Here is a 22,007-nt window from a genome sequence, read left to right as displayed (position 1 = left end):
GAGAAATACTAGGGATTACTAGGAAGAACAACAGAACAGCAGGCATCATTGTGTCATTGCGTAAATACCTGGTATGCCTTGAATTTCAGAGGGTTGCAGTAGGAAAATGCACAATGAGCAGAAGTTAGAATAACGAGAGGTATGAAATGTTATATGTCAAGGAAAACCTGAATAGACAAAGGCTTCTCAGTGTGGAAAAGGCAAAGCTGTAGAGTCAGCTGATTGCTGAAATGGTACAATGAGGTGGGAGAATACCACGAGAATTTGGCATTTAAGTGATAGAGCTCTACAGTTAAATTTAAGCAATAAAAACAAAACTAAGTCTTCACTTTCTAGGTTTGCATCAGAGGATTTTAACAATTGGTAACTTGTTTTTTATTACAGTGCTGTCATTGGTGAGATCGATGAAGAGACAGATTCAGCTCTTGAGTTAGGGAATATTCGAGCAGAACCCTTAAGTTCAGTTGTGCATTGAAAAGAAGAGAATGCACAAGGACTTTGTAAATCTTTGGTTGTACAGACCTATTTAACAATGTTCAACAGTTTTTACAAATTGTGCGTAACTTGTCTAGTCACCAGTTGTTTTTTTTTTTTATTATGAATATGTTGTAGTTTCGCTTGTAAATTAAAGTTTCTACATTTTACTAAGTATGTTTTTGTTGGATTTACTTTGGACATTTCATGCTGTGTAATTTCACTATGAATAATGGGAAACTCGAGCAATATCAGGACAGGGGGCTCTGGTATAGAGTTCAAAGAAGGTAATGCATCTCTATTCACAGGCTGACAAAGATGTAGGTGCTAGAGCATTCTTGGAGAAGCTGAGAAAGGTGATTTCAGACTCTTTCAGAAAAGACTGCTGACAAAAACTGGCAGCACAAAGCCCTATTAGGTTGATAGGCTGTGCATTGTTGAACTGACTCTTCTTCAACAAGGTAGGCAAAGGATGGTCTGCTCACGGGTCTGGTTAGAATTTCAGACTGCAATTCAGTGCTGCCAGGAGGGAGACTACTCAGAAGCAAAGTTCTGTGTGACAGCTTAAACTGTCAGCTGTGAAGTTTGGTTACCTACACATGTAGACATCAGCAAAGTTAAGATTATTTTTTACTTTTGGATTGCATTCAAATTTTCTGTTTCAACAGCAGATTTTATTTCAGTTTTGATGCCATTGGTTTTGGTCTGGATTTGACCAAAGACTGTGCTGGTTACACTGGTGAAGAAATCGGAGAGAGAAGAACTGGTAACAAAGGGGTTCTTTAAATCAAACAGAAGGCCCACTACCCTTCTAAAAACTACAAAGGTGAAATCATAGCCTAATAAAGTTACACTCTACAGTGGATTGTTAGGTCTTAATTAGAGCTTAATTTTGAGAGAAGTTTCATTCTCAGATGTTGGAAGAAGTCTGGGAGAGGAAAAAGGGAACCACAAGCCGTTATTGTTTTGGACAGGGCTGTGCCAGTTGCTGTGTGCCATTTGGCTGGCTGCTAAGATTCCTGTGGTTTCCCACTCTGTACGGAGGTAGAAAAGAAAGTGTTTCCTAGGAGATAAGTGGTAATTTCTGCAAAAGAAGTCCTTTCTCTCACTGAAGGAAAGAAAAAAGTACTCAACAAAGAAGAACAATTCTCAGGCTTGAAGGTAATCTCAGTACGGACTGCTGGTCTTAAGACTGACAGATGGTTCCTCAGTACATGGAGAGTCCTACTGAAATACATATAAGGTGTCAGTTCACAGTGTTCTTGAAAAGCGGCTTTTCCTGCCAAGAGCCAAAATCAAGAGTATGATAAATAACAAGAAACTGAGTAAAATTCAATGTGTCCTTGCAAATTAGCAAACTGATTTTACAAAAATGAGCAGGGAAGAGAAAGATGATGTTGAGGACAAAAGGAAGTAACACTGAATTGGAGGTAATCGTCATAATCCACTACGTTTCCTGTGTTGCCTGATGTTGGTCGCTTCCTCCTTTTGTTTATTTAAAAGACATCTTGGAGTTAAGGGACAAATCTTGGCTAACACTGGAAAAGGATGTCTCCAGTGAAAGGACTGAGCTGGCTTATAAAAAGATGTGTTGAATTCATTTGGTGTGCTTGAAGCAAAACAAAAGCCACCTTTGTAGTCAAAGAGCAAGTTCCTTAATTGCAGTCCGTGTGCAGAGCCTCCGTGTCCACACGTCTGCAAAATTCTTCAAACATTAGTTGGTCAACCCATAGGTTGAAGGAATGTGATTCTGTTTTGAGGACTTAGTCTGATAAGGGAGGCTTTCTGTCCAGCTCATCCCTTGCTATCAGCTACAGCCTGTTATCCTTAGGCCTTGGACTTGGTGAGTATCAAACATGCTGAGCTAGATCTGGAGACTCATCAGGTAGTGTGATGTATCTAGTACGATTCCATCAGTATACTACCTTCCCAACAAACATACTAGTTCTGTATGTGTGAATAGATGCTTTTCCACCTATTAGCTTCCGATGGGTGAAGCTGTGCTCCACTGAGAATTTTACTCTGCAGGTAAAATGATCCTAAATACCTGGCTGGTGTTCTCAGTGCCTTGCTGAGAGGTGATTTAGTTGATTCCATGGCTGACAGTTCATGGCTTGGTATTTGGTCATGTTCCTTTAGGAACTGAATGACCTTGAAGGCACTTCTCAGCACAATGAAAGCCTCTCAGAAGAGACTCAAACTCCAAATGGGAGTAATGCCGCTGTAACTACATGGTTTATGCTTGCAAGGTTTATTTGGTCTATAGTATTTGTGAACACATCTGCCTCTTTCGCATCCTTCAGGCTGTGGGTTTAAGGAGTGACAGTGACAACCAAAGGAAGTGTGAGCCATGGAGCCAGACATAGCAGCTCTGCCTTCATGTCTGGCAGCACTGTATGCAACTTGGCTAATTTTTAGTAATTGTATTTTCATTCCTACCTTCCAGCTGTGTGTTCTGCTTAGTGATTAGAACCATGAAAGTCCATGAGTTTTCTTTGAGTGGAAGAGGGTTCTTCAGTCTCAATTGCTGTCCAGTCAATGAGGGGAAACTTGTACCAGGTTTAGTTTAACTACATGTGGCAGAAGGTAATGAGTCAGGTGTTTGCCTTGAAAATCCCACACTTGCCTCTAATACTCTTTTAAGGATTTATTTATTTATTTATTTATTTATTTATTTACAGTAATTTTTACAGCAATTACAGAAACTGTGACATTTCTTCCAGTAGTAGAATCTTCCCTGAAGAAAATAAAAGCTCTGCTGATGAAGGTAGAAATCAAAGGTGAAAACAATAGCAGTCAGACTCCTGCCAAGAGCCACTTGCCTGCACTGTGATCCTGACCTTATCCAGGCAGTAATATCTTCCTTCCTGGACCTTGCAGCACGTTCCAGGAACTCCGGGACTTGTGCTGAACAATGTGTTGCTGCTGTTAGTCTGACATCAGTAACGCTGGCCCTGAATGGGTGCCAAGAAATGTCACTCCACAATGAACTCCTCCACTTGCACTGTTATATAAACGGTGTTGGTTTCTCCTGGGGACACGAGGGCAGGAGGAGGGCAGTCCCTGTACGATTTTTGTTCTCTGAAACATCAGTCGTGGTTGTTCCCCACACCTCCTTGTCATCACTGTGTCATGGTTTTGTAATTTTGTAATGTTGCTATCAGTATTCCACATCATAACATCATGTAAAGTATGGATACTTCTATTGAATGTGCAGTCCACAGAAGAAGACTACATATCCCAGAGAACAACAGGGGTAACGATAAGTCACGGGACCAGGACGCTGTATAATCTCGTTCCCAGGCTGGAGTGCCCTCCTCCTTCTCTCGGACTTCTCGGAGAGTGGGAAGCGTTCCAGCCGTGTCGCATAGAGTTCACAGTAGGCCTCTCTGTTTTCGGGGACTCTCTCTCTCTCTGTTTGTTCGATTTGTTAGCCTCAATTATATTATATTGTGTTATCTTGTATTTCAATATCATATCCGCAGGCACCGAACCCCAAGGGGCCACACACGCTCCGCCTCACTGCTCCGGCAGCCCAACTCTAACTCGGTCCGGTCCTGGGCTTGGCGCAGCTGCTAGTCCGATGGCAATGGAAATTATAATAATTGATCACAGTCCGTTACAGATTTCTTTGTTCTTTCTCCACACCCACTGCTGCATTTGACTAGTCTTTAAAAAATCTGTCATGGGTTACTTAGATTTACCTATGCCCGTGACAGGGGAAGCCACCCCGTGGGCCCCCCCCGGGGCCCAGAAAGGAGGGGGAAAAAGGGGGATGGGATAAAAACAGCGGCAATCTAAGGAGGAAAAACTTATTTTACTAAATATGATATCGAAATACAAGACTCCTCACAAATTGAGGATTTCCCCTGCAGTTTCCTTAAATGACAGCATTCCCTGTCCCTTCTCTATCACAAGGAACTATCCACTCCCTGCACTGAATCTAGTTTAAAGTGCTGGTAATCAATCCAACCAGCTTGCTCCCCAGCATGCTTTTGCCCCACCTGCTCTGTCACATTCTGTCTGATGTCCACATACCTGGTCTCTCAAAGGCCTGCCCAAGATCACAGTAACCAAAACCTTGATCTGACACCATTACCTGAGCCAGTAATTTACCTGGCCCATTCTCACTCTTCATTTCTTAGCCCCCAGTCAGCAGTACAGAGAAGACTACTTGTGTTCCTGATCCCTTTAACATCTTCCCAAGGGATGCAAAGTCCCTTTTAATGTTCTGTAATTTCCTTTTTGCAGCCTCCTGGGACCCTACTTGAATGAGACCTTGAGTGGGTAGTAGCCTTCTATTTTATCAGAGGCAGTAGAGTCTTCTTAACATCTGTGACATGTGCCCCCAGATAACAGCAAACTGCTCTGGAGAGGTTATTTTTGGTGGCAAATTCGGGGCCTCAGTGCCTCCCAGCAAGGAGTCCCAATTACCAAGGCTCGTCAGCTGTTTTTGGTGGCACTAGTTTTAATAGGACTCCTTGGTTGGCCCTGCCCTGCATGCTTGTTGTATGCAGTGGAAGCAGGGACAGGTAGCTGGGAAGGGGCCAGGGATGCCGTCTGGACATGCATGGGATCAGGAAGGCTGAGGCACAGATGGAACTGAACTTGGCGAGGGATGTAAAAATAACCAGAAGGGAGCCTACAGGTGCACTGGGCAGAAGTGACAGACCTGGGAGAGTGCACTCCCTCTGATAAATGAGGAAAGAGAACTGGCTTTAACCAACATGGAGAAGCGCAAGGTACTCTATGAGTGCTTTGCTGTCTGGATTCTGCTGGAGATATTCTTCCACCTGGCTCCTGGCTTGTACCAGCTGGAGAGAGCACAAAGGGCCACCAGAAGTTATCTCATAAAGGAATGTCCAACCTGCAGAAAAGGCTCCAAAGATCCCCCTCCCAAGCATGGCCAGGTTTACAACAGAGACTTTACCCTCGGCTTCCTGTTAATGAATCACCACCGAAGACCTGAAAGTGGTTCAGCACACCCATTAAAATCACAACCCTCCACACTTGTTTCAAGCATATACCCCTTAATTTCTATGATGACAAACCTTATGACATATAGTAGCTGTTTGCCCCACTGTTTCAAGTACCCAGGAGGAAAAGAACACAAATGCATGCTGGCCACTTGTCTGATCTCAGGGCAGACTGAAGGCACCAGAAGGAGAGATGGAAGTGAGCAGAGGAGGACTGTAGCAAGTCATAGAGGCAAGGAATGAGGTGGAAAGCAAGTCAAGAAGGCCAACAGAATAAAACAAAGATGTACCAGATATGAAAGTTTATTAAATACCAAGTTGGAACATAAATATCTGGAATTAAATATAGCATATTAGTGTCACAAAATACATTCATATAAAAAGGTGCAGTACCAATTGGACAGAAGGTTGAAACATTAATTTTCCTTCTTACCACTATGAACCGCTTCAGGTTCATCATGTGTTCATCTACCAACTGTGAATGTCTTAAGATGAGTCAAATTCTAATGCAAAATCCAACAAGGATATCAAGTCAGAAATATCAAAAAGGTCACATTAAAGCTTTCTTGGCACTGCTACACACGCGCAGTATTTTTAAACCCTAGGTGCGTGAAAGTGACAGCAATGTAAAGTGCATTCTTCTCCAGCTTAATCACTGCTAAAACTTCCACTTAACCAGCAGAAATATTCACAGCATCAGGACGGAAACAGCTGGCAGGAATCCAATCAAAATCTCCTATGCGTTAAAATAACACTGGAGACTCTACCACAAACAGTGGAAGGGTTAAATAGAACCAAAGGAATGCTTCTGGTAAAACCTTTAACAAAAAACATGGAGCAAAATAATGTGTCAAAAACATTTTGACAGTTCCGTCAAGCTCAAGAACCAACCTTACTCAGTCTGACAGTAATTAAAAATAGATATGGTTCTTATCCTGAGTGCAAAATAAACTGACTACCCCTCGGTGACCAACAGGTAAGTGCAGAGTGTCAACCTATTTAATATATTTAAAATTTATATTCAAACCGCAGTAAAGATGTTTCCACACTAAGCTGCAGGATGGGAAGTCACAGACCTCCTATGTAAACAAATGATCTCCAGTACTTTTCCCTTTACATTTTAAATAAAAATATATTTAGATCAGGTAATTTTGGTTTAAAACATCCCGGTACTCCTGTACCGCTCTGCAAAGGGGATCCTGGTCAACATTGAGATTTTTTGAAGATCCATAAGTAGATTTCATTGGAGAAGCTCTAGCAGTTTCAAGCTCAGCGGTGGCTGGAAAGAAAAGAAACAAGATTGACGATGTTACTTTTACAGTAGATTGAGTCAAATCAGTCACTGTAAAAACATTACTGATAACTGATCAGGCTACGCTCTACAGAGATATTTAAAAACTTCCAAGGAAAACACAAATCAAAAAGGAAGGCATAAAGGAAGAAACATTTTTTCACATTCAATGATCAGCCAATACAATTTTTAAAGCTAGTTAAAGAAATTCCAGGTTTTAGAAACACAGAATGGTTTGGGCTGGAAGGGACCTTTTAAGATCACCCAGTTCCAATCTCCCTTCTATAGGCAGGGACAGCTCCCTCTAGACCAGGTTCCTCAGAGCCCCATCCGGACTGGCTCTGAATGCCTGCAAGATGGGGGCTATGCACAACATCTCTAAGCAACCTGTTCCAGAGTCTCACCACCCTTACATTAGGAAGTAAAGAGTTTCTTCCTAATATCTAGTCTAAATCTACCTACTTTCAAGTTTACAGCCATTTCTCCGCATCCTGTTATTACATGCCCATATATGCCCATATATATATATGAAAGTTTCAGCCTTAACTTTAACTGCCAGGGATGTCTTAACTTTCCCTGGCTAAACCCTCTTTCGTTCATGGAAACACATCTTCGATGGAAGCAGAAAAGGATTTTCAGTACTTCCATCCATCAGCCTTTTCCAGACAAGATCCCCAGACCAAGCAAATACTACGGCTCCTACTACACATGTAATTATGTTTGAATATGCAAATGGGCACATGGCAATGGGTTTCTGTCTATTCAGGGAAATTGGAAGAGCTGTGAAGCAACAGCTGGATTCTCAAGGGCTCCCTGCTTCAAAATAACTCTAGGAACAGCAGCAGTGACTCTGGCAGAATGCTAATTGTGAAACAGTATGAATTCTTCTCTGAAGACCTGGCCTTTTATTATAGAACAGGCTTTACACTGCATATTAAAAGCAATCAGTTCATGCTGTGTTTGCCTATATATTGCTGAATGATTTTTACCTAAAGAAAGGCTATCTTTTCCACTGATTCTTCTTTATCCAAAGACAAGTATGACAACATGTCAGGTACAAAAAAAAGCAATGAAAAAGAGCGAGCAAAAATTAAGAACACCAGAAAATGTATATGGTATATTTGAAGTGCTGAATGCAATGAATGTATGCAGAAAGAGAAGTAGTGACAGAAGTCCATAAAAATCTTATTTCTGGGCTTTTTTTTTTTTTTTTACATTTGATGTTTGTGCCTGAGGATGAAAGGTGACTTGAACTTAAGCCAAGTGTATCTGTGCGGGGGAGATGGTTTGCTCTCCATGCTTTTTCTCAAAAGTAGCTGCAGAACATTCTGAAGAGTATATTGGTTAGCAGGAAGTTTTCCATTAAAACTCTCTAAGTTAGAGTTAAAAACAGCCCCACACTGTGCTTCAAACAGCACAAATCTTGACAACTTTTGAAAATAATTACATAGAAGTTACGAACAGTCATCACCTTCCTTAAAAACACTGATATCAGAGTAGCATATTACCTTGCTGAAGTTCCTTATTGATTTTTTCCTCCAAATCCTTCTGTACCTAGAATTATAAATAACACATGCATTATAAATAACACTGCACATTTTATTAAGTAACAGAAACCAGCTTGGATCGCTAGAAAGGAGCATTTGCCCCTCGCTCTCCCAGGAGATGTTTATTTACTGTCATTTACTCTGAATGCAAAGTTTTCATAAGGAGAAATTAGACCTTTTAAAGGGCCACAGTCCAAACACCGTATGCGATCATTTACATTTGAAGATATTTGCGACTCCTGTGTTATTTTCCATCAGGTCTTTAACGCATAGAAGTAATTGTCAAAACAGACAGCATATAGCTTCCAGACTCATGTAATTAGCAAATACAGTTAAGTGCTTGGAGCATGTGGCTTACGTGGAGAGGCTGAGAGCATCAGGACTGTTAAGCCTGGAGAACAGAAGGCTTGTGGTCTCACCTACAGGTGTAATTATCTGACTGTGGGATGCAGCATAAAGAAGACAGAACAAGAAATTTCTCGGTGGTGCCAAGTAAAAGAACAAGAGGAACAGGCAGAAGTCAAAAGAGTGGAAATTTATAAGACTGCTAAAAATCAGGAGTGCAGACAGGAAATAAAATCAGAAAGGAAACAGAAACTGAGAGACGGAATGGGAAGTAGGTGTTCCCTTTCTTATGCTACCAGTAGGAAAACTGGTTTCATGAATCCATGCACTCACGCTGGTTGCAGCTAGCAGAAGTCACTATTATTTCCTGCACCCACTTTTCAGAGCTGCATTTCTTTCTCTTGTTTGTAATCAGTGCAATTTGTTTTTTCAAACAGTTGCATGGACAAAGTAATTGATACCAGCATTTTGAATAACGGCGGCGTAAAGTATTTTCAGCTTCTTATCCTTGAAGCTTTATCAAAGCTTTTGCAAAATCAAAGCCAAAATCTACACGAGCTTCCTCATCCCAGGAGATGCTCACACTCTACTTCAGATAACCTCCCTTACTTTGAAAAACACCAAATGTGCACTGAGAGCTTTAAATAAAAACAAAAGTGCAAGATGACTACACGAGGCAAACTCCAATTTAAGTTCCTTAGTTTCCAGTTATTATGAACTTTACTGTCAGGAGAACTTGTAATCTCCTCCATCCAAGAAGGCAGCACTTAGTTTGAATTTAATGGCAATACAGAGGTGGTTTTTTTTGTTGTTTTTTTTTTTTTCCCAATAGAAGGAAACAGATTACTGGAAAAATCTGAGGTATAACTGAAGCAAAGACAAGGCTCAGAGTCAGGTAAACTCTTGTCTTTTTAAGTAGCCTGGTGAACAGGCCAAGTACTAAGCAGCACAACTGGCAAAGTACTTCAAAGCTATTGCAGAAGTTGCAATCATGCATAAATTGCTGCAAAATATTATAAAGCTGTGAAGACTTGAAGAGTAGGTTGTTGTTTTCTCAGGTAATAATACATAGCAGGAAGCACAAAAAGAAATGTTTCCTAGGCACAGCATGCATCCCACAGCAGACTGTATAGGAAGAAGCAAAGCAATCATACTCACATCATCCTAGTTTTAAAGGATGTCTTTGTTAGTATTAATGTACTAAAAGAAACTAAAAATGAAGATCAGTAAGGAAAAAAACAACGTGGCTTGACCAGAGATGTCTGATGGGCTGAGCAAAGATGTCAAAGTTATCCATTTCAAGTATGCCATACACTTATGCACATTCTATACAGTAAAGTTTAATAAATAGCTTAGCTGGGAACTTCCAATGCCACAGCAGCTGCTTATTAAATTTTCTCTAGTTGAAAAAAAAGAAAAAAAAAACAATACAAAAACCTTACATAAGTACATAGTTATGTGTATATACAGTTAGATAGTTCATCATTTAGATGTCAGTATTTTTGGTGTCTGAGCACTCTAGGAATTCTGTACAATCTTAATGACCTAAAGTCTTCATCACTGAAGAGTATTTCACAATGCTTACCTTATCCATGTACACTTCAACTTTTTTTCTTGCCAATCATGCAATCCCAGCAGCATCTAGGAAGCATTCCCCTTGGCTGAAGCTTCTGTTCAGTGTGGAATTGTTTCTGAGATTTCCCAGTTCAGCTGAATATTTTCCTGGACTTGCAATAGGACCTCCACTGACAGTGCTGCTCGCAATTAAAGATTTGTTTCTTTGGCGTTCCTCAAAGAGCTTACAATTGGCTTCTGCAAGTCTCTTGGTTGTTCTGAAATATTTAAAAACACACAAAGAATTATCTTTGATAATATTTTTGCAGAGTCACTTCTTCCAGGTCTTTGACTACTATTCAGCTTTTGAAAAGAGAAGGCATTAGAAGTCCAAAATGAGAGGGGCCCAAAGGCCATGTGTTAAAATGCTATCAACTTCAAACATGGGCCAGTGATGCCATAACTAGTGGTGTGACTGCTAGAACACTGAAGTGAAATGATGGTGGTTCCAAAAATAAAGGAGAAAGGTTTTAGAGGGTTACGCTTACATCCATAGTGCTGACACAGAAAAAGGATTTTAGGAGGAAACAGTACAAGGTTTTTCATGCAAGCTACTGCTACTTCACGTCTTGTTACCACTCCAAAAAAGCACGCACTTACCTTTCCAGCTTATTTGCTAGCCTTATTCTCATTTTCATTTCTTCACGATGCAGCTCTTTGTATTTTCCCAGTTCCGCAAGCATAGATTCGTTTTGAAAAATATTGTCTTTGGTATTTTTTATTTTGTCCAACTCACATTCAACCTCTTTTATTCTGCACTTCAGCTGGTCTCTCAGCGAGGCATGATGATTTTCTCTGATTTGTTCTATCTTGTCTTGTGAGGCTGCCTGGACCTGAAGCAGATAATACAATTTCAACCATTGCAAAGAAAAAGTGAACTGCATCTCCCTATACGGTTGCCCATAACCAATTTAAAGGGCCCAGTTTTACTCAACTGAGTCAACTGGACCTTTTCACTACTATCAGCAATCAAGGCAAAACCCTGGAACCAACACGTTAAATAACTGTTTTCATCCAGACAGATCTGCTCTTAGCAATATTACTTATGGGAGCAGCTACTAAAAGAATGCTATGGCTGAAGGACAGGGCACACAAAAAGGATTCTACAAAGAAATTATGAGAATCCCATCCCCACTCTTTCTGCCCCACGGTAACTTCAGTGACTTCTTCCCTGAGCATTTTATCCTGTACAATGATAAAACATAACCTGTACGTATGGCCAAGCCATCTCTAAGTTATAGCATTCATGTGATGAACAGCAATAACAAGATGACCAGATGGCCATAGCTTCTTCTAAGAACTGCAAAACAGAAGTCTGTCAAGGGACGGCTATTAGCTTGGGGACCTGCAGGCAAATTACACACACAAAAGCACTTTTGCCAAACAATTTTCCATTCTTCCACTTCCCTTCAGGAAATATAGAAGTATGGCACTAACACAAAAAACCAAAGTACGAACAAGAAATGGCAAAAAGAAGTTACATAATAAAAACTACAGACATACACAACAAATTCACTTACCTGCAAAAACAAATTGACTTCTTGAAGTTTTTGATTTATTTCTTGTGCAGCTCGCTCTTCCACTTCTTTCTTGTATCGTTCGATTTGGTTGTAAGTCATCATGTGCACATTGTGGACAGCCTCCAGATGTTGTCTCAGGTTTGCCACCTCTTCTTTCAGCTGGCATCTGGTCTTCTCTAGTTTTTCATGTTTTTTCATGTTTAGAGCCAGCAGTTCTTGCAAATAATGGTTTTGTCCTTGTAGTTGGACGCATTTTTTACACTCTAAATCCAGCTGATGAGAAAGTTCAGTAACCTACAGACAGTAATAAAATGAACTTAGAGGGGTGTAAAATTATTCTCTGAAAATTTATGAAGGGGAAGACCATCAAGTCTGTAACTGTCATCTGCTGACTCAGTACCCGAGTCAAAGGAAAGACAAGATCATCTTTTAAGGGAAGAACAACTTTTAAGTTCTTGCCAATAGGGTTCCTTGACTTACAACCTTCCTCAGTTCTGCAGCAAGTAAAAGATCAACAAGTAGCAAACTAGCAGAATTTCACTTACGGGAGTGTGCTGAAAGGCACTAGGGCCATTCTTTTGTGCACTGCTCTACTGCTCGATGGAAATCAAACCACTCTACCCAGACAGCAGAAAGAATGCCTATCATGCTTCAGGGGGAATGTTCCAGTACAGAGTTAACTGGGCACAGGTAACAAGTACTCCTCCTGCCATTGCTCTTGAAAGCTTTGTAAACAGTGCTTCAAAAAGCAGCTTCCACAGCAGTGGTAAAAGAAGGTATTTTCTCTCTAGGTCAAATCCAGTGTCTGGTTGCAAGAATATGTACAAAATATGAGATGTTTCAGTAGTTTCCAAGGTCAACTGTGAAGCCAATTTTCTCTCCCAGAAATATAACTTTTCCATACCTACTGAAAAGAATATTACAAGTCTCTAGAAATTAACATGACCCAAACAAAACAACAACAACAACAAAAACAAACAAACAAACAACAACAACAACAACAAAACCACCAAAAAAACCCAAAAAGAAACAACAAGAACTTGCCTTTGTTCTTGATTTTTCAACTTCATTCACCATTTCAGAATACCTGTTCTTCATTTCTCCCTGGAAATTGAACTGGGAGTCTCTTTCTTTGGCTTCATGCATCTTTAGTTTTTTCACAGCTTTCTTCAAAAGGCTCTTGAACCTGCACAACAAATCAGTCAAGAAAATAAGCAAAGGAACTAGGTATCTATTTGTCACGCTTGTACAAGAAAAGCATAGCTATGGCTTGCTTCATTTTTACCATGCTCAACAGGCCAAAAGTTAATAAGAAAAACCAGCATTTCAATGCAATAGATCACCTGGAGGGTCCACATTTCACCTCAACAGAGGAAAAAAAGACTTCCCTCCCAGAAGTGCAAGGCAGCCTACATTTGCTCTTCTTATGGCAGCTACAGAAAATCATAGGCTCATGTACCAGAACTGTCTTGCAAGAACTGATGTGAGATCTGAATTTGTTCAGAGTTAAACACACCTACTTTTACATGCAAGTTCCTTAAAGCCTGACTTCTAACCTACATGAGCTCTCTTTCAAGTACTAGTGAACCATACCTGTCACATTCCTTCTGCAGTTCAGTATTTCTTTCCCTTTCCTGGTCAAGACATGCTTCAAGTGGTCGTTTCAATTCTATCGGCTTCTTCACATTCTTTCTTTCATTCTCACACTTTCAAAAAACAAACAAACAAAAATACATGATACACTCAGCACAGGACAGTACACATAGCAACTGCAGATAGCACATATCCATCCCTTTGCCACATTCAGCAGAACACTGAGGCACAGGATTCTTGTAAACATTTAAATCACTTCAGGCTTCACACAAGCGGGCCAAGACCTAGGGATACCAATTAACGCTCCTGCTGAAGCAAATGCTCCTCTGCCCCCTCACTGGGCTTCGTCCCAAAAAGCTGGAAAAAAGATGCTAGAGAACAGCTTCCGCAGTTCCTCTGCTAATAGGTCAGCTTGCACAGGTAGCCACAGCCCTGGAGAACACTGCACACTCTACAGCATTCATTCCAATGACCAGCAGGCTCTTGTGGAAGAGTCTGCTTTTCTGGAATTCACCAGTGTCTTCTCAGTCATTACTTCCATATCTTATTTGTGGGTGTTTACTAATTTAGTTGCTGTTCCTCATGGTGTTTTTTCAGACAAACTACAGGAGAACTGGCAACTAGTTCTGTAGTTTGCATTTGCACCTTATTTATTCTGCAAGGTTTTTAAGCTCCTGTTATTCTGAAAACATGCAGCAGTTCCTCCGTACACTGCACTGAAAATAAGGGGTGTTTTAATCCTGCTTGGAAATCAAGGGGTCAGACAATAACCAGAAGGAAATAAAATAAAGAACACAGGAACTGCTGCCTTGCTCCATGTGCTCAACTGGTATCAAACCACACCGTCTTTCTGATAGCACAACTCCGAGATATTCTCTTGGCTTTTATTCAATTCCTTCATGACACCCAAATCACAATAGTACTCAGGGCCTGAGTAGCAGGGATATAAAATCAGAGTATGTAAGAACTCAAGAAAATGTCAGCATTGCTCTGGGTATTGGCTAGGTGTTAGGGACTGTTTTCTGGGCTCACTTCTTCTAAAAGCTCAGCATTTTCCTACTCAGTTTAGCAATATGGTCTTCAAGGTGGGCTCTCGACTTTCGATCTTCCTCGCACATCATGCATGAGCCTCTGGATGTCATAGCCAACATATTCTGATTTTGTATCTATGGAAACAACAATGACAAAGGGAATGCCAAGATAACCAGAGAGACAACACTGCACATGAACTGCATTATAAACTAGTAACTCAAATGGAGGCAGGGCTAATCTCTCACCACTAAGGATCTATAGTGAATGTTACACTGAGTTTATAAAAGATGGCTTGAGAAGCACCGTCAAGAATAGCACTTAATGCTAGTGGAAAAAGTGAATGCTCTCTATGCGATAAAATGAGGTTACATCATTTGGAGATAAGAAGACACACATACAACATTAACTCACAGTTTTCTTCATAAAATTCTCCAGATTTCATAATGATACAAAAATGACTGCATTTATAATTGTGCCCACCACTTAAAATTCCCTACACTTACTGACTGTGAAATAACTGCAGATCTCCTCAGAGCAAGAAAATGTTTTCAGAACAGCAATGTTACTTATCCTTTTACACAAAGGAGCAAAGATTTGCATCACAGATGCATTTGTGTGTAAACAAGTTTGCTTATTCAGTTCCCTTTGTAAAGAATGAAAGTTGCCTACATGCTTTGAATAGCACATTTTAAGAAAAAGAGAGACATCCCTGACGTACAGAAGGACATAAAAACCTGAGCTTAAAGGCTTATATGACAAACTCATAAAACTTCCTCATGTGTCTTTACAGGATATGTTAAATGTCGGTTCTCCCTATGTGACAATGTATGGGTAAAATACAGAAGTGTTAAAAATGCTAAAAACCTTCTAATTGGTATATCACCAAAAGAAGATGACAGGAAAGGAACCTGGAAAAGAACTCAGACTGACTTTTCTGGTGCAGATAATCAACAGCTTTTCCCTTCCACTAGATCCTTCTTATTCTCCCTATAGCAGCTTAATTTTCCAACAGCAAACTAATTAAAGAATATTCCAAGGTTACACAAGATGCTAAGCCATGCATGCGCACCAGCTACTTCCCAGCTGCCTGCCACTGACTGCACAGCATTACTTCACCTAGTTGTTCTTTCCTTACCTCAGCCCCCTGCGGGGCAGTAAAGTACCAACACATATTCACAAATAGAAAAAGAACCTAATGAGCTCAGGTGGAAACTATGACAAAGCTCTGAAGATAAAACAGATTTCTCACATCCAGGTTTCCCCTCCCAGATCTCAACCACACATCTCCCTCCTGCTGACACTGTCCGTCCTATCCATCAAAAGAATCATGCTGATTAACACAAACATTTTCATACTACTGCAAAGACAGAAATGGCAGCAGTGAAAGGTGGAGATTCACAACCTTTACCTTATGGGAAAACTCTCAAAACTGGAGAATAGACCATCAGGATTTTCAGAGTACCCTACAGTCACACCACAGCTCAGATGACTCAGCTCCCCTATGATCCCCAGGAAAATATCTAAATAGGCTCAGAAGCTCACATAAAAAAATAAAAAATAAATAAATAAAAGGGAAGTTTATGACTGGCTTACTGAGGCTTCAGTTCTCTTGTCCTGGTGTTGCACAGCAGCTTCCACTCTGGCATTTTCCGTTTCAAGCCTTAAAGAGAAGCACAGATCTTATTAGACAAATCCATAATAGCGCACACTGCAAAAGAATGGTGTGAAAGAATGCTATTTAAAGCAAGAGCTTCTTTTAAAATCATGTTTTACCCTGATGATGCAACAAGGCAATTCTGACGTTTTCAGAGAATCCCAGAAAGCAAAACCTTGCTTCACTCTGTTATTTTCTTACCGTTGGACATGTTCTTCCAGCTGCTTTATTGTAGAACTGCTTCTGGAAGCTGCTAACAGAAGGTCTTTCATTTTTTGGTTAGAAGCTGATATTTGTCTTTCCTTATTATCTAGGTCAGTCTTCAAATCTTGAATGCAACGCTCATATTGAATACGCTGTTGTTCAGAGTCATGTAACTGTAAAGTAGCAATGAGAATCCTCAGCAGCCCGGTTAGGTTCAGTATAGAGAGCTCAGTGAGCACTGAAGAATTTGGATATTGCATGTATCTACATACACCCCCTACCCAAAGTACTGGAATCGTTTCCAATTCATTCAAGCCTTCATTTCTCTTAGCAAATGAACAATAACAGATGATATTTCATCATCTGTGACACTGGCCTCTCCCATCTGTACAAAGGATTTTCTATAACACCATTATGAGCATTGACACTGCCAATCCTACCTTCTCAGTGACTTGTGACATCCTGAAATTACTTGTTTGCTATTCTATCGAAAATATTAACCAAAAAAACCTCATCCTTTTCCTAAAGTGATTTCACAGCTCATTAGTACGTTATTATGGTAGATGTTTCAGAAAAAACCCACAACTCTCACAGAGAGCAAAAAAGAAAAACTCAAATTCAGCTGTCCAGTATTTCTACTTTTTCTCAGAAATCAGACACCAAACTTGGCCAAACCAAAAGCGATAACCTGCTGAGACACCAGGTCATTTTGCAAAGCAGCTTATCAAATACAGATCTTCTCCAGTTAAAGACATAATGACTTCGTGTCGAAGACCACCCAGTCATGGACACCAAGTGCACAGAACAATGCAGTTCATATACTTGTCTTTAAATCTATACCCCTGAATTTATTTCTAGGATAGGAGGACATTTGCTTATACTTTGAACTCTCTGCTCTGATTTGGCACAGGCATGACTGTGATCACAGATGACAAGGGGCAAGTTGAGAAGACTGAGGGGATAAAGACCACCTTATAGTGTTTACAACCAACCTTATAAGACACAGAAAAACAATTTGTAAATTCAGAGCACCTGTGTAATGTTGCTTCAGATAGTTGGTAGTTTGTACACATCCCATCCACAAATAAATTCTTAATTGTGTTTGACACCAGGAGAGGGAAGTAAGTTGGGAAAAGAAAGAACACTGCTACAACACCCTGGAGCCACAAGAAGAACTTTAGCTGTGGGGCTGAAGAACGGCTCCTACTTGCAAAAGAAACTAATTGGCTTTTTGATGATTCTAGTAACACTTATCTTTCACTACAGAGGAGGAGGCCAGCTGGCAAAGATTTCACCAGCTTCGTGAATTATGACAGGGTATCACTGCTAACCTCCTTAGCTCTCTCTGGTACTTGCTCTCAGAACATTATTTTTCTCTTCTTCACCAGAAACAGGGAAAAATCACCCTCAGATTTTATGTGTAAGTTACAGCCTCTCTGTACCTTAGCTTTAATCCTGTCCAGTTCCTTCTGCAAGTGCAATTTGTCTTCCTCAAGGTTACTGCGGTAGCATGTAGTAACTACAAGGGAAGCTTCTGACATAGACTGCTTTTTAAGAGCATCAGCAAGCTCCTGCTGCAGCTGTCTGACCAAACCCTAAGGAAACAGATAAACATGAAGAAAAACATGAAACTTGACTTTACTCCTTTAAACTGACTATATTATACAGTTCAGTCATTTACCGGTCCTCCTTAATTCTAAGAGAAAAAACAATGAACCACAACAAAACAACACAATTTGGTCCTATGTGTAAAACTTACACCTGATGCATTTTAGAAATACAAAATCATTTTATGAATTGAAACATTTTAATTTATTCTAATTGTATAGCTTACCTCTCTTTCTACTTTGTCAGTCTCATATTTAAAGACTTGTTCCTTTAAATCAGTACACTTGGTATTTAATTCCTTGTTTCTCTCTTCCATGAGGTAAACCTGCTTTTCACTGTCAGCTCTGAGTTTGTTGAACATATCATGAAATCTGTCCTGGACATCATTCACAACCTTTTCTTTGATGATCTCCTTGTTCTGCAAATCTTCCAGCTGCTGACGGAGTAAAAGGTTTTCACTTTGGAGCTGGGCCAATCGTTCCTGCATAGATTCATGCTTTATCATAAATTTACTGACTTGATCTTTCTCAAGTTGCCACGCATGCTCATTTTCTTTTGCTTGACACTGGGCTTGATTTAAGTCTTTTTGTGTCATTTCTAAAAGCAGTGTTTTTTCTCGAAGTGTTTGTTCCAACTGGTGAAGCTCGTTTTCTAGACTATTAACTTTGCTTTCCGTTTTACTCAGCTGCTGAGACAAGCTCTTGTTGCTCTCTCGCACCTCAGAGAGCTCACGATGGAGCTTGTCTTGTAAACGAAGCCATTCATCACGTTCTCTCTGAAATGTTCGTTCGGCATCACTTTTCAATGACTGATGATGTTCGAGATCTTGAACCACTGCATTCAAGCGGGAACAGAATGATTCAATCTCTGTTTCCAGTCTGTCTTTGCTTTCTTTTTTCTGTTCAAGCTTGGAAGTTAGCATTGCAGATTCCGTCTTGAGTAAATTCAGCTGTCCATTGTACTGAAATACTGTCTGTGTTAAGGTTTCCTCACTCAGTTTAAGTTCCTTCTGAAGAGAATCATTCTTTTCTTTCAAAGACTCATTTTCCTCTAAGTATTTTCCTTCATCCTCCTGGTGCTTAAGTTTTACTTGATTGAGTTCCAGTCTTAGCATAGCAATCTCTTCTTGCAGTAACTGATTTCTGTGTAGCAAATCCTTTTCTCTGTCATTAGTGTCAGATTTCTGTGTGATAAAGGACAATAATGAATAGTTAGTTGGGAAATAAATTCAGGTTTAACCCATCAGGCAGCTAGGCACCACACTCTCATCACTAAGTGGGATGAGGGAGAGAACAGGAAACAAAACAGAACTCATGGGCTGTGATAAAAATAATTTATTAAGCAAAAAGATGAAGGACATGGAAACAAGAAAGTGATGACAGTATAATAACGAATTCAAAAGCCAAGTAATAGGATCACAAACAGCCTCAGCCAGCTTCTTTCCTAGTGAATCTCCAGATATCTGGACATTTCACGGGTAGAAACCTTAGAAATGATTGTAACAACTATACAGTGAAGAACAGCAGGCAGTTTAAGAGACTGGGAACACAATGTCTTATTTTCCAGTGGCTTCCTACTTCCACATGCAATTCAGGTCTATGTGGGATTGATGATGCTATTCAGAGTTTTTAGACAACAGTAACAAAATTTGGTTATATTGATAAACTGTAGATAATCCACGAAAAGGCACAAAAGGTTATTTTTCTTAAGGTTTTAGAATGAGCACAGTGAAGTATAACCAAATTAATTAGGAATGGAACTGCTTACCTCTGAATTTTTCCCAATAGTTTTTCTTGTCTCTTCTTCCAGCTCCTTCTGTCTCCACAGGTGGTTGCTCAAAATTCCTTCTTGCAGAGCTCTAGCACTCCTTTCATTAGAGAGCTGTCTCTGTGTTTCATCACGCTCTTCTTCAACCTACAGTAATATAGTTGAACTTGTGAATCTTGAACAAAATCAGAATTAGCAATACCTTCCTATTTCATTCTTTTTATTCTTACATTCTATTAATTCTATTAAGAGTCATTTATCATAAAATCATAGAATGACCTGCATATCAATTTTCCATGTTTGCAAACAAACATCTTTAGATTTATCTGAATTGAAAGTTATAAGGATAGTGTGAGTCCTTTGCACAAATCAGCATCATAGAAGTTTTATACTTAATGAATCTCCCTCTATAACACAAGAAAAAAACAAACAAACTAGAACTACTATTCTTGGAAACATACAGAGTTTAAGTAGAAACCCAAGTTATCTTTCTAACAAACTATATATACATACTAAAACCAGAGATGGACACTCATATGCTTACAGTCAAAGATTTAAAAACATCTATTCATCAATATGAGCACTAACACTAAGAACTGCACAAAACAAATGACTAAGATTTCCAAAAGCACAATAACTACACTTACTTTACCCCACTGCAAGGTCTTAAGTCTACATCTCTTCTACTAATATTTAGAAATGCTTCAGAAAATGTGCCAATCCATTTTCAGTTTACCAATATCTAGCAGTACTGCTGGATAAATTGAGTTGTATGAGATTTCCAAAGGCTATTAATGAAGTGAGACACAGAAGAGGACTGACCAGCTGAACAGCAGACCAGGAGGTAAACTAATGCCAATGATGTCCCTGTTAAATCCAGGCAGACTGAAAGAGGTGATGCTAACTACTTACTGCTTCTGCCAGAGCAACGTGGCCACTGAGGATCCTTAATGACCACTTTCACATGTTCTTAATATGTTTGCAAATACAAGTTCTGAAAATTTGAGGCTTACTATTTATGGGGAAAAATACAACACAACAGACCGAATTTCCGAGGTATATTTCAAACTGCGTAGAACCATGACAGGAATGCTGAAAAGTAGGTAAAGGCCAGTGAAAAGACCCTCAAAACTGTATGTAAGAACTGAAGAATTCATGCAGGTTGTGTACAGTGAGAACATCATCATCTCAATTGCATTAAATAAGCCACTAAACTTGTAATAAAAATAAAGGTGAGAGTTTTTCTGGATTCAGTCTTGATTGTAAGCAACTGAGGCAATTTACAGATTATCAGGTAAACAGTAACATTTAGGCCTAAATTTAAATTCATGTAAGTATACTTGAAAGAATACTACAAACTGTAACTGTAATTTCCTTCTGAAGAAAAAAAACAATAATAAAAACATTATATATATATATATATACACATATAATATATATATAGATATATAGATATAGACATACATATACACACACGCGCACAGAGTTCTGTAGTAATTAGGAAAAATAACTCAAAGAGAAGCTTTGCCTGAAGCACAAACCAAACTATAATTCTGAAAAATGTGAAAAGGTATCATGAACTTGTTTGTTCACGCTGGTTTCATGACAATGGTCCTCAAAATGCACCAAGATAATTGCCTAATGTCTCTTTCACCAACAAGTTGAACATACTAGCATAAAATATCAGTTTGAAAGAAACAGAAAAACAGAAGATATATATTTAATATACCTGTTTCTTGAGCTGTTTCAGCGTTATTAACTCTGTTTCTAAATTCCTTACACGAAACTCAAGTTGTTGTTTTTCCTCTGTCTCTCTAGAATATTGATCCTTTTCCCTCTTTAGTTGCTTTCTTGTTTTTTCATATCGCATTTCAGCTCTATGTCTCTTTTCCTCTTCTTGTTTCACAGAAAATCTGGGATTTAAAAGAGAGTATTTGAGGAATTAAAGCACTGACAAAAAAGTAAATATGCCACATCATGAACCAGGAGAAACAACTTAAAACTGTAGAAATGTCACACCTTTTCAAATATAGAAGTTTTTCTGCAATTTTAAACTTTTAACATCACTCTAATTTCATTCCATTAGTGGTGGAAGACACCTTATACATGAGCTGCACAAGACTGACAAATAAGCCCTTAAGTGATGTACAAAATTCATCATGTATTTCCATGTCGACATAGGTAAACATGAACAGTAAACCATGAACTTTTACTAACAAAAATACACTGTTTTTAATAAGTTGATCATCACCTATATAGTACAGATTCATAATGACTGCAAGGAATACCGATAAAACATCACATCACTTATCTAAGACAAATCAAAAACTTTTAAGAAGCCTTCCTTAGACTATAACAACTGCTTACCATGTGCGGATGAAC

General features: G+C 39.4%; 1 pseudogene across 1 annotated transcript in view; it reads right to left on the bottom strand.

Annotated features, from left to right (window-relative positions):
• Nucleotides 1-6,652: 6,652 nt before the first annotated feature.
• The window catches only part of LOC146757138 (uncharacterized), a 49,846-nt pseudogene continuing 34,491 nt past the window's right edge, over nt 6,653-22,007 (bottom strand). The window contains exons 21-33 of the transcript XR_014936951.1: nt 21,355-21,538; nt 19,626-19,772; nt 18,085-19,041; nt 17,693-17,845; nt 16,248-16,423; nt 15,986-16,052; nt 13,361-13,473; nt 12,812-12,953; nt 11,768-12,061; nt 10,848-11,080; nt 10,219-10,465; nt 8,250-8,295; nt 6,653-6,729 (exon numbers count right to left, since the gene is read on the bottom strand). The product of XR_014936951.1 is annotated as an uncharacterized LOC146757138 (transcript). The remainder of the gene's footprint in view (nt 6,730-8,249; nt 8,296-10,218; nt 10,466-10,847; nt 11,081-11,767; nt 12,062-12,811; nt 12,954-13,360; nt 13,474-15,985; nt 16,053-16,247; nt 16,424-17,692; nt 17,846-18,084; nt 19,042-19,625; nt 19,773-21,354; nt 21,539-22,007) is intronic.

Source organism: Coturnix japonica, chromosome 24, assembly GCF_054131305.1.
Source record: "Coturnix japonica strain WE chromosome 24, WE-NBRP24, whole genome shotgun sequence".
NCBI classification, from domain to species: Eukaryota; Metazoa; Chordata; class Aves; order Galliformes; family Phasianidae; genus Coturnix; species Coturnix japonica.
This window is presented reverse-complemented; position numbering and strand designations above follow the sequence as displayed.